This window comes from Euprymna scolopes, chromosome 3 (assembly GCF_053919585.1).
Source record: "Euprymna scolopes isolate OS-2025 chromosome 3, ASM5391958v1, whole genome shotgun sequence".
NCBI classification, from domain to species: Eukaryota; Metazoa; Mollusca; class Cephalopoda; order Sepiida; family Sepiolidae; genus Euprymna; species Euprymna scolopes.
Genome location: NC_136484.1, coordinates 125,369,942 through 125,383,003, shown reverse-complemented (window position 1 = coordinate 125,383,003; position 13,062 = coordinate 125,369,942). Strand labels below are relative to the sequence as shown.

At 34.8% G+C, this 13,062-nt stretch overlaps 1 protein-coding gene across 18 annotated transcripts in view; it reads left to right on the top strand.

Moving 5' to 3' along the window:
- LOC145258350 (cGMP-dependent 3',5'-cyclic phosphodiesterase-like) overlaps window positions 1-13,062 on the top strand; it is an 889,144-nt gene that overhangs the window by 128,736 nt on the left and 747,346 nt on the right. The gene's annotated exons all lie outside the window — the stretch shown is intronic.

Genomic DNA, 13,062 nt, shown 5'->3' with positions numbered 1-13,062 from the left:
CATGATTAACTTTATAAAAATAGGGATCCTAATTTAGGTATGTGTTGTATATGCTTATATATTTGTATGTAAGATTCACTATATAAAATGTATCGTTGCTAAAAATAATGAATTTCTTCACATTTGATAAATGAAAAATAGCCTTATTGAGAACATAAACGCGTCTCAATTATAAATGTTGTTATAATTTAAATGTAAATTTTTCGGGCAGCTTTCGGGCTCTTTATTAAGAAATGTATTCTTTGAACACAGAAAATGAATGAAAATGAAAATATTGTCAACTTTGTCTTAACGTACAAGTCTTTCAACGAAATAGGAAAAGAAAATTGTCTTTTTTTTTTTTTTTTTTTTCAAATGAACGTATGTCAATCTCACTGTGAATTACTATTAAGAGCAAATGATTCTTTTAGTCAACAAAGGTTCATTCCAAAACAAAAATTCTTCTCAATCTATAAAATAATTATACATAGATATTATTTCTATATTGTACCTATTTACAATGCCTCCCCACGGGACAGAGTTAGACACCAGGATCGTTTTTTATTTCTATATTGTAGTTCAAACCTGTTTTGTGTGTGTTTAGTTTTCAATTCTAATGCTTTTTTGTACATATATGTGGACGGGAATTTAGTGTGTATTAAAATACATATGTATGTATGTATGTATGTATGTATGTATGTATGTATGTATGTATGTATGCTAGCAGTTCCGACCGGCTTTGCTCGGGTCCTATGTACTGTTCATAACTTTATGTGAGTATGTATATATCAAAAAGTGTGAATATATACGATAATGCCTTCTATATAACAGGCTTCCTTAACTACCATAAAGAAAAGTTGGTAAAGACTTTAACTTTTACCCCAATTTTGATCCTTTAACACTTACTGTTTTGGCTCAAATCAAATTAAAATATTTGATTCATGTCCAGGTAACTTACATCTAAAATTTCAAGTGTTTAGACCCAAAATTTGCGAAGGAGTTTGGTAGAGTCTGCAGAGGTCAATTATTTCAACCTTGATCTCTTCGCCCAAACACTGATTAAAAAGCTTGCTGCATGTCTGAATACCCTTTATGTAAAATTTCAAATGTTTAGACCCAAAATTGGCTTAATAGTTTGTTAGAGCCCGCAAATGTAAAATCTTTTGAACTTTGACCCCATGGCAGCCAAATTTTCAACCAAAAAGCGATTAAAAAGCTTGTCCTATCTCTGAATAACCTTTACGTAAAATTTTAAATGTTTAGACCAGAAATTGTCTTTAGTAATTTGGTAGAGACCGCAGAGGTCGATTTTTTTTTTTTTAACTTTGACCCCTATTATGGCCCATGAACATTTATTGTTTTGGGCTCAAATCAAGTTATTAAGTTAGAGCCATATCCAAGGAACCTATATCTAAAATTTCAAGTGTTTATACCCAAAATTGGCGGAGGAGTTTGATAGAGTTCTCAAAGGTCAAATCGTTGAACTTTGACCCCTTAACAGCCAAATTTCTGGCCAAAAACCGATCACAAAGATTTTCCCAAATCTCACTACCCCGTGTATCAAATTTCGAGTCTGTAGACTGATATATATATATATATATATATATATATATATATATATATATATATATATATATATATATATATATATATATATACTGGCAGGCCACTCGGCGTTGCTCGGTCATAAAATACGCTTAAATATTATATTTTGATTCATGAAGGTTTTGTATTTATTATTATAGAGCCAATTCTCAATCGATTATTATATTGTACCTAACATATAGTAGTGATTTCCAAAGTAAAAAAAAAATGACTTGTGTGCCATCGGCTAAAATTGAAACCAAAACATATAGCTCTCCAACCTCATCTGTTGGCATATGACCAAAATTCATACACATATAAAATCTGCAAAAGATAACGTTGTTTAAAACCTATTACTTTTAATTAGTGCATGCGCATTAAAAAATGGCTATAGTCGACTTACGTTAAATTTTATTTTCACTCTTAACTCCTTAACAGCAATTTTACCGGCTAAAAACCCAGTCGAAAGTCCAAATACTCTATATATACAATTTCAATTCTGTAGACCAAATATTCAAGGAGGAGTTTGGTAGAGACTTTTCACACGCACACACACACACACACTCACACACACACACCGACAAGGTAATTTTTATATATATGCTAGCAGGCGGCCCGGCGTTCTCTAGTAAAAAAAATGCACTTAAATATTATATTTCAATTCATGCAGATTTTGTATTTATTATTATAAAGCCAATTCTCTGTCGATTATTATATTGGAGCTATTGACAGATACATAATAAAGATTTAAAATTAAACCACTTCAAGCTATGAATGAATTTGTGCATGCACAAAAGTAATAGAAATATGTCGGCAAATTGAAATTAATATTTCGCATTTCAACTTGCGACATCCTATGAACAAAACCTTACTAGAGGTATATATCTATAAAAGTAAGAATGTGTATGTGTGTGTGAGGACAGTTCTCAACCTATATACTAAACGAAGTTTTGATCTACAGACTTGAAATTTGGTATATAGGGTATTCAGACATGTAGAAAACTTTTTAATCGGTTTTCATCCGGAAAAAAAGTGCTGCTAAGGGGTAAAAATTGAAAAATTGGTATGTAGGGGGGGGCATCAAATTTTTATCTGTCTGTTAACTGTTTTGCGAATGTGCATGCGTGAATCGTTCACATGACAGCTTCCTTGTGTTAAGAATAAGTAGGTTTGAAAACACTTTTGAAAGAGCGTGTCAGGCTGGCCTCATGGTTATTGTACTTGACTCACTGTCTTTAGGTTTTGGTTTCAATCTCAGCTTGAGTATATTTTTTTCTTACAAGAAGTGAACTGTTTAGAAAAGAACAACACTCGCATGCACATGTCTCAGTTTATTTCCGTTATTATTTTTTTATAATCATAAGTATAATATAATACTTATGCGCATTTTTAAACCGGGCAACGCCGAGTGGCCTGCTCGTATATATATATATATATATATATATATATATATATATATATATATATAGAGAGAGAGAGAGAGAGAGAGAGAGAGAGAAAGAGAGAGAGAGAGATGGGGAGGGAAAGAAGGAGAATAAAAAAACAAAACAAGCAAGTAAATTAAAAAAAAAAATGTGTGACTTACGATTCAGATTGGATGGATCGGACGCTTTCCGAATCAAGTAAGTAGATCCAAGGATTTTTTTTTTTTTTTTTCGTTAGTTTATTATTTTAATATACTTTTCGAGATTCCTATCTCTTTATCTAACCGGTGTAAAATATGAAGGGAGTTTTTGAAATTAATCGAGACGAACCCTATATGTGTTTACGAATTTATTTTACCGGAAGAAAAAGTGGACATCATCCTCTAATTATATATATATATATATATATATATATATATATATATATATATATATATATATATATATATATATATATATATATATATGTATGAGGGAGTTTAAAACATGAAATGGAAATTCCAGACAATTATTTTTTTACGCTAAATGATCAAGGTCGTATGATTGGACGGAAATATCTTATTTGGGCTTTAGTGATATGTTTGTGCCTGTATTTTTTACTAATCATCCGCTATGCTCATTTACTATTCCATATAATAGTATTCAACACACACGCGCGCGCGCACACACACATTCATTCACATAAAACTGTTTCACCATATCACGAATTTTCACTTTGGCTAGATATCGCAAGTGTTTAAAGGTGAGATTCGAAACTTGACCATTTGAATAGTAGCCAGAGATCTTGTGCATACACCACCAAGTTAACCACTAAAGTGAGAGAAATAATGTTTTCGTATTTGTTTGTCTTATTGGCTGTCTAGAGAGCTCATTTCTGTTACGAAGCACAATACTTTATTCGTTGTTGTTGTTGTTGTTGTTGTTGTTGTTTTATTTTCCTTGGATATTTTTTTTTGTTTATTCATAAAATAAAGATGTTCAAAAAAAAAAAAAATAGCATACATTTTATGAACTTTATCCATTGATTGAAAACGAATGTAAAACTTCCTGCTCTTCTTGCTTCTTTCTCATACGTTTCTTTTTTCATTTTCTGATAATTTGCTTAGTTGATTGATATCTGGCAAGAAACTTATAATTGGTAATTAGTAACTTGATGCCTCAACGGCTATTGTTGACAAATAACTCTTTGCAAATCCCGGCCCGGGGGGGGGTGCAGGCTATATATCTTTGTTTTATTTTATATTTTTTTGTTGTTGTTTAGTTTTTTTTCCCTACTATTTCCATTTAGTCTGAATCAATTGCCAACGTGTTAGACATTTGTTTTCCAAATAAATAATTGCCACATAATTGCCTGTTTCTGCATCTTTATTACTAGCAGGGAGACCCGATGCTGTCTGGGATTGAATGCGAATCAACAACTGTTCTGCCCTCCCATACTTTTATTGTCATCGAAATCAGTGAAATTGCCTGTTTTTTTTTTATTTTTTATTTTTTTTTTATTTTCAACCCAATCGATTGATTGCCAGTTCTAGTTGGGACCCTCACCTCCACGGTGTACCAGAAGAAAGCGTCACATGCCTCCTCGCAGTGATTTAGTCCATAATACATTGTAGTCTACATTGCATTATAGAGAATCCACTGTTGATTTTATAAAATTATCCATAAATAATAGTTTCACTTAAAGTTTTAAATGCAAAAGTCAAGTATCATAGTGCAATTGTGCTCTAAAAAGAAACATTCATTTCGAACGCGCCTTTGACTTATAAAAGAACTTACTGTTGATTTTATACTGCTGACATTTCCACTTGTGCGGTAATAAACCTTCTTAAATGCACTTGTGATGTTAGGTTATATAAAAGTGTTAACTTTAGTCAAAATCGGATTTTCTTCCTTCATCGGATTTTTTCGATTATCGATAATTATGAGACGTATTCCAATACAAAACCTACGTAAGAACACTCCCAGACACATCAAATACCTTCGTGTGACGTTTCCCAAAAATCGACCTACTCGTTTCCGAGTCCATACGGCACTCTCTATCACACACAGACACAGACACACACAAAGTTCCTTTTATAGAATAGTAGATAGATAGAGATTTTCCTCTCTTTTATCTCTCGTTTCTTTTCTTTTCTAATTCTAATTAACATTATTATTATTATTATTATTATTATTATTATTATTATTACTTATTACTTATTATTATTATTTATTTTTACTTATTATTATTTATTATTTATTATTATTTAATAATAATAATGATAATAATAATTACAACAACAACACCACCACCACCAACAACAAAAAAGCAATAATAATAATAATAATAATAATAATAATAATAATAATAATAATAATAATAATAATAATAATACGCTAAGAGTTCTCGCACACAGGTAATTATCAGTGATTGCTCACTGATAATAACCGGTGATGTTCCTTGGAGTCTGAGTGACAATAAGTCTCTATATTTTCAGTATCATCCACCTCTTTCAATAACCATTGCAACCGGGGATTTTCCTTAGGATTTCAGCTGTTTTCACCATTGTTGTCCATTGTACAGTCTCAGTTCCCTTTTATTCCAATTTTTCATCCAATCTTTTTTCCATGTTTTTCAGAAACGTTCCGAGTACTCCTAGGATTATTGGTACTATATTGACTTTCTTTATGCTCCGCCTTTTTTTTATGACCTTTCTGTATTACCTTTGCTAATAAACAAAGAGATAGAGAGAGAGAGAGAGAGAGAGAGAGAAAGAGAGAGAGGCGAATAGAGAATGGTAGACGCCAATAAAAAATAAAAGCGAGAGAGTATTACTATAAATTTTTATGATGATGTAAACTAATGATGTTATGAAGGTAGCTTGAATTTGCGCCACAGATCAGTGATGCAAAGTAGCCGAGAAAAACACTTCCAGAAATACGTTGGTTCCAAATATATACTTTTTATTACTGTTGGGTCATCATTTGCCAAGAGCCACCGAAAATAATTTTGATAAGTATTTGATGACATTGATTTGAAGACGATTATGTTGTAATCTGCTAAAGAGCAGCCTCACAATAATGTGGTTCACAAACGATAAACACACTAGGCACCTGGAGTAAGAAAATAAAGTGTTGTTTCTGCAGATTTTTTTAAAAATTATTCTAAGAAAGCGAGTTCTTGCTCTGAATGTCTTATTTGTAAAAGTAGATTTCCATAGGTTCTAAATCTATAACTGAAAAAAATTATACAGGCCCACACACCTAAACTGAACTTAGATATAATACGTGTCTGAGTTGATCCCTTCCTCCCCCCCCCCCTCCATAATTTAGAGTGTCTCCAACGCACCTGCTCCTTCTTCTCTTTCCAAATATTCGCTATTGGTGACTGAATGGCAGAAAGGAAAAGAAGTTCAAGTGCTGGACTGCATGGCTTAATGGTCGCAGTAAATGATGGTGTGCTAGCGAGATAATAAGCTGCATTTCTCTTAAAAAAATCTTGAGAGCGCAAACCTGCTCGATTGACCCGTATTTCCTGTCTACTTTACCCCACTCTTTTCATACCATTGCATTTATCTTCAGCTTGTGTGTGTGTGTGTGTGTGTGTGTGTGTGTGTTTTCGATCGATAACACCTTGCAACACTTGTCTACCACCCTCATTTTACCTCTTCTACTCACTTTTTTTTCTATATCGATCATCTTTATCTGCTTTTGTGTTCCTAACCTACACCCAATTCTGTCCGTTTCACCCGGTCGTCATCGTCTTTTTACGTTCATGTTCATCTATTGACCAAATGTCTTGTATACTCATATTTGCAAAAAAAAAAAAAAAAAAAAAAAAAAGAAGAAGAAGAAAAGGAAAGACCATTAAAAAGGTTCTTATGAAAGCTAATTCTGCCTGCATGTGCCGACACGTCCATCTTGTATGTCTTCTCTGCTAAGAGAAGCACAAACACCTGACACGATGAGAAAAGAAACAGCCTGGGACCAAAAGTAGAAAGGGAGATACCATTGAAAAGAATTGGAATGTAAGGTGTTGTGCTGGATTGTTAGAGACTAGCGATGGCGATATTGGGAAGCTCCCTTGAGAATAGTCTATTCAAGTGGTCATTAATTGTCTACAAAACGAATGGCAATGTTTTCTATTGTGTCCGAGTTTCTTTATACTTGAAAAGATACTTGACCACTTCTTGATATGTCACAACAGACACTGTTGATTTTGTAAATAGTGACAGCCATCAGAAGAAAGAAAATTCATTCAGACTACACTTTTCTGTATTATTATTATTATTATTATTATTATTATTATTATTATTATTATTATTTCTAATATTATATAAAAGGAATATTGTGTGTGTGTGTGTGTGTGTGTGTGTGTGTGTGTGTGTGAGGGGAGAGAGAGAGAGAGTGAGTTTATTTCTTATAGATTTCAAAACAGCTGAGCCAATTTTTTTTTTTTTTTTTTTAATGTCACACGAATGTACTTGATGCGTCTGGGAGTGTTCTTATATAGATTTTGGATCGGAATTCGTCCGATAAGTATCGAAAACCGATAATCGAAACAATCCGATTAAAGAAAGTCCAATTTTGACCAAAGTTAACACTTTTATAGAGTCTAACATTACAAGTTCACTTGATAAGTTTTATTATGACACCAGCAGAAAGGCCCAGCCTTTAAAATCAATTGTAGATTCTTTTATAAGACAGGGGCGCGTTCAAAATGAATTTCTTTTTAGAGCACAATTGAACCATGGTACTTGACATCTGCATTTTAAACTTTAAGTGAAGCCATTATTTGCATATAATTTCATAAAATCCCCTGAAGGTAATCTACATTGCAATATAGACTGCAATGTAGTGTTGATTAAGTCTCTGCGTGGAGGCATGTGAAGCTTTCTTCTGGTACACCGTGGAGGTGAGGGTCTCCAACAGGCAATCAATCGATTTGATTGCAAAAAAAAGTGGGGGGTGCGATTTCACTGATTTCGATGACAATAAAAGTATGGGAAAGTGGAACAGTTGTTGATCCTCATTCAATTCCAGACAATGTTAGGCTGTGACCTGTCGTGTGTGGCCCGACAGATCGCCGACTCCCAACGTTGTGTATCGTGGATTTTTTTGTTTGACTATTCGTCTTATGGCAAGATCGTCATTTTCTCATTGGCGACTGTCGATGGGAACACACGTGGTTTCACAAAGTAGATAATAATAAGTCATGGAACAAAGAAAGGGAAAACGCAAACACCAATGTCTCAGGGGTCAATCATGGGCCCAACTCTCTTCCTGCTCTACATCAATGACCTCCCTAAACACATACTTAAATCATTCGTTGACATCTATGCTGATGACACGACTATCTACGGCAACACATCAAAGGCTGTAAATGACAAAGTTCTCTCTGATTCTCTCTCCTCTGATCTCGAGCGCGTGGTTCAGTGGGGGAAGATGTGGCTGGTTACCTTTAATGCATCCAAAACCAAACTCCTATCCTTACATCATCAACGCTCTGATCCCCAGCTGGCATCAATTGTGATGGATGGCTCTCGTCTGGGTGAGGCCCCGTGTTTTGACAAGCTTCTGGGTTTGACCTTTACTCCTGATCTGAAATGGAACACGTACATCAAGTCTGTTGCCAAGGTCGCTGGAAAGATGGTGGATCCTTCTACTGCTCCAGAAGATATCTCACTACTGATGCAATTCTCTATCTATATAAAAGCCAAGTACGTCCAAGGATGGAATACTGTTACCATATCTGGGCAGGAGCGGCCAAAAACAGCCTATCATGCCTTGACAGAGTATAAAATAGACTTCGTGGCTTAGTGGGGGATGCTCTTTTCTCTACCCTGCAGCCTCTCTCCCACAGAAGAGACGTTGCGAGCCTATCCTTGTTTTATCATTATTTTCATGGCAGGTGCTCGTCTGAACTCCAATCTCTGGTCCCTCCTCGCCAATCTTTCACGAAAAACACCCGTCTAGCTGAATCCACTGTGAAAAATTTCCCCCACTCTATATCTGTGCCTAAATCAAAACGCAGATTCCATGAACAAAGCTTCTTTCTTAGAACTGCACGCCTGTGGAACTCTGTTCCGTCTGCCTGCTTCCCTCCGGACTACAACTTGGATGTGTTCCAGTCCAATGTTAACAAATTTCTAATGAACCGCCCCCTTAAGTAAACACTTCATCAAATCTCCACACTAACGTAATGTACTTGCAATAACCCTTATCCCTGAGTGGCTCCCTTGATAAGTGGTGATCACTCTGTAAAACAAAAAACAAAAAAAAAACATATAATTGACGGTTGGACGTGTGTGTGTGTGTGTGTGTGTGTGTGTGTGTGTGTGTGTGTGTGTGTGTGTGTGTGTCTTTTCCCTGTTCTATGTTCTTATGTTCGTCTCTATTTCTGTTTCACAGTCAACTCTAAAAACTGTCCAACTCCCATCTGCCGCGAAGGACATCTACTTGTCAACTAACTGTCTCCTCTATGGTGGTATTTGAGGTCGCAGGCTACCGGAAGCTGCCCTTCCCTGTTTTATCTGTAGGTTTCTATTGTCATTGTCAAATCTAAAAAGCTCGATCTAAAAATATCTACAGATTCATTGTTTGCTGCTTCCTATCTGTTGTTGAGTGTAGAATATTTCCTATTCCTTTGCCTATTGCCCCCTCCCCCGTCTCAGCACTTAGTGACTCAAGTCCATCTTAGTTCCACTTTATAGTATCACAAGGCCTCCTTGCGAGTTTTTATATAAAAAAACACTCAGTGTGTTTCTATAGGCGTGTCAGTTCATTCCTTATGGACTCCGAAATGGTTGGGCTGATTTTCTTTGGAAATTTCATCTAAATGTACTTTATGTATCTGTGCGTGTTTTATTAGACATATTTTGTATCAGAATTCTGATAATATCGAAAATCGATAATCGGAAAAAATCCAATTAAAGAAGGAACGGTTCGATTTTGACCAAAGTTAACATCACAGATGAATTTCAGAAGTTTTATCATCACACAAGCAGAAGGGTCTAGCGTATACAATCAAAAATAGGTTATTTGATAAAGAAGGGGCGCATTTGAAATGAATGTTTCTGTTTAGAGCATAACTGAACCATGATACTTGATTTTTGCATTTTATACTTTAATTCAGGTCATTATATAAAAATAGTTTTATAAAATCAATGGAAGGTTCTCTACAGTGCAATGTAGACTATCATGTATTGTGGACTAAGTCACTGTGAAGAATCATGTGAAGCTTCTTCCTGGTGCACTTCGATGGGTCCTTAACTAGAGCAGACAATCGATCGATTTGATTGAAAAATGGGCGATTTTACTGATTTTGATGATCATAAAAGTATTGAAAGTATGGAACATTGGTTGATTCTCATTCAATCCCAGACAACGCCGGATCTCCCTGCAAGTTATTATTATTATTATTATTATTATTATTATTATTTACTACCTAGAAGTTTTCACATAAGTCATTATCAGTGATTGCTCACTGGCAATAACAAGTGTTGTTGTTTAGAATCTGAGTGATAACAAGTGTCCAGAGATTTCTGGCACTCAATACCACTTTCAGTAACCGTTGCTAATGCATTATCGCAACATCCATATATTTCTTGCTGAGAACACGCATTGATCTTTTTTGGAATGTGAATAGCAATAACACACCTCAAGATTCCAGTACTCACCAGACCCTTCCAGTGGAAGTTTGGTTGATGCTCTTCTTCCTCAGTTTTTTTTTATTCTTCTTAACCCTTCATGACAATTTTGTGCTGTAGCAGCCAAAACTGGTGCTCATCACACACGTGTGTGTGTGTGTGTGTGTGTGTGTGTGTGTGTGTGTGTGTGTGTGTGTGTGTGTGTGTGTTGAAAGGTAGATGAGAATATTAGATTTCTGGTAGTTTCAGTTCTTTTGTGCTCATGTTCTTTGTTTGGTCTATATTTATATTGGAGGGAGATTGAAATTCTTTTTACCTGGAAGTTTAAGTTACCATAGATTATTATTATCTCTAATCACCAGGAGTTCTCAAACAGGTCATCATCAAAGAATATTCACAGACAACAACCGGTAGTGTTTACTGGAGTTTGGGTGGTAACAAGTCTCCCCAGATTTGCAGTACTTTCCACTGCTTTCAATAATTTTTGTAAGTTAATTTGTATTATTGCAACAGCCGCTTGCCATTGACCTTTCGTTGGCAACGGTCATCACTGGAATTTGGGTAGCAATAAGCCTCCCCAAGGTTCCAGTTTTCTTTGCACTCATTAAGTGAAGGTATGGTTAATGAGTCCTCTCCTCATTCTTTCCATCCTCCTTGACTCTTCTCGACTTTTTAGTGTGATGCCAGATGCCAATTGTTTTTGAAGAAGGGGGCGTAATTAACTTACAATTTTGCAGTTTCAGTTTTCTAGGTGTTTTACTTCTGTTGTAGTTTCTATCTGGCTTGTGAGCGTTTGTGGCTCATGTGGATTAGTTTCCGCATTCAAAGGTTTTCATTAAGATTTTGGCTGTTTTTAGCATTACTGTCTGTTGTATAATCTCAATCTTCCCCTTGATTCTAATTTCTCCTAGTCTTTTTGCCATGTTCTTTTGGGGACTGTTCCTAGTGCTCCTACAATTATTGGTATGATAGAGATTTTCTTCATTTTCCATATTTCTTTTCAGTTCTCTGCTAAATTTCATGTATTTGTTTTGTTTTTCTGTCTCTTTTATCTTCACCCTGTTGCCTGTTGGGATGGCAAAATCCACAATTTAGCAGTTTCTTTTCTTTCTTATTAATTATTATGACGTCTGGTATCCTTGCTTGGATGAGTTTATCCGTTTGCACTTCCACGTCATCAATATTTTCATTTTCCAGTACTGTATTCTCTTGTTTGTGTTTGTACCAGTTGTCTGCATGTTCGAGGTGCAGTAGTTTTCTCTCAGTGCTTTTCTTTCCCCCATGCAGTCGTGCTTGTTCTAATATTCTTTTTGAGTTACTTTTTTTTGCTGCATTCACTTATTATGTGATTTATTGTTTCGTCTTTTTATACACAGAGTCTATATTTACTGTTTTCCTGTATTTTATCTATTTTTAGCTTTAATGTGGTTTGTTCTAATCATCACCACTTATCAAGGCCTAGAGGCCACTCGAGGATAAGGGTTCTGTGCAATCTCCCATTTGAAAATTCCAATATATCAGATTTGTAATAAATTTGATCCATAAGCAAGATTCCCTGAATTTTAATTTCCTCTTAAGACCCTTTTAGCATAAACATTAAATTTTAGACATTTTCTAAAACCAAACTGTGTATTACATGAATAGATCTTGAACAACATTAGAATAAAGATTCTAGACATAAGGTTTATTAGGTTTAATGGCGTTATGTGTTGATTTTAATCTTGACAATGGGACATGAAATTAGCATAAAACTGTTCTGATTGGTGAATCAATTTTACCCGTTCTGGGACAGGTTTTCGTCTAGTTATTATATAGTATCAATATTATTAATACAGTTATCATATAGTATTAATATTATTAATACAATTATTATATAGTATCAATATTATGAATACAGGCCAATATTATCATATTTATTTCTCTCCCACGAGCTATCCAAGAAATGTGATAATAGAATCAGAAAGTGAGATTGAAAAATCAGCGTTCCAGAAGAGGAACACTCTGACCCTTCAAAAAATGCCTGTGCAGTCCCATCAGCATTCCCCGGCAGATGTGCCTTATCAGTAATAAACTAAGCCTGGGAAGGTGGACCTCCTAGAACTGTGCAGAACCAGTATTACGCTGCAATCAACAGGGAACATGTTAATAAGGGCATGGTGTAATCTCTGTTGATTTTGGAAAAAAAAAAAAAATCCTCCAGCTGAGCTCATTATAATTAATGTTTAAAAGAGACAGGACAAAAATTATCCGTTATTATTTAATGTGATTATCGTAAAGAATTGTTTGTAGGCCAAACAAGTCATAATTAAGAGTAAGACAAACGCATAACCACCAGCCTTTATTCTTATACCCCACTTTTTCCAGCCTTATGCCAGATTTAATAAATTTAATAAAACAAAAGATAATCTCTGATCAAGAGCTCACGAAGTAGGACTCATTATTTTGCT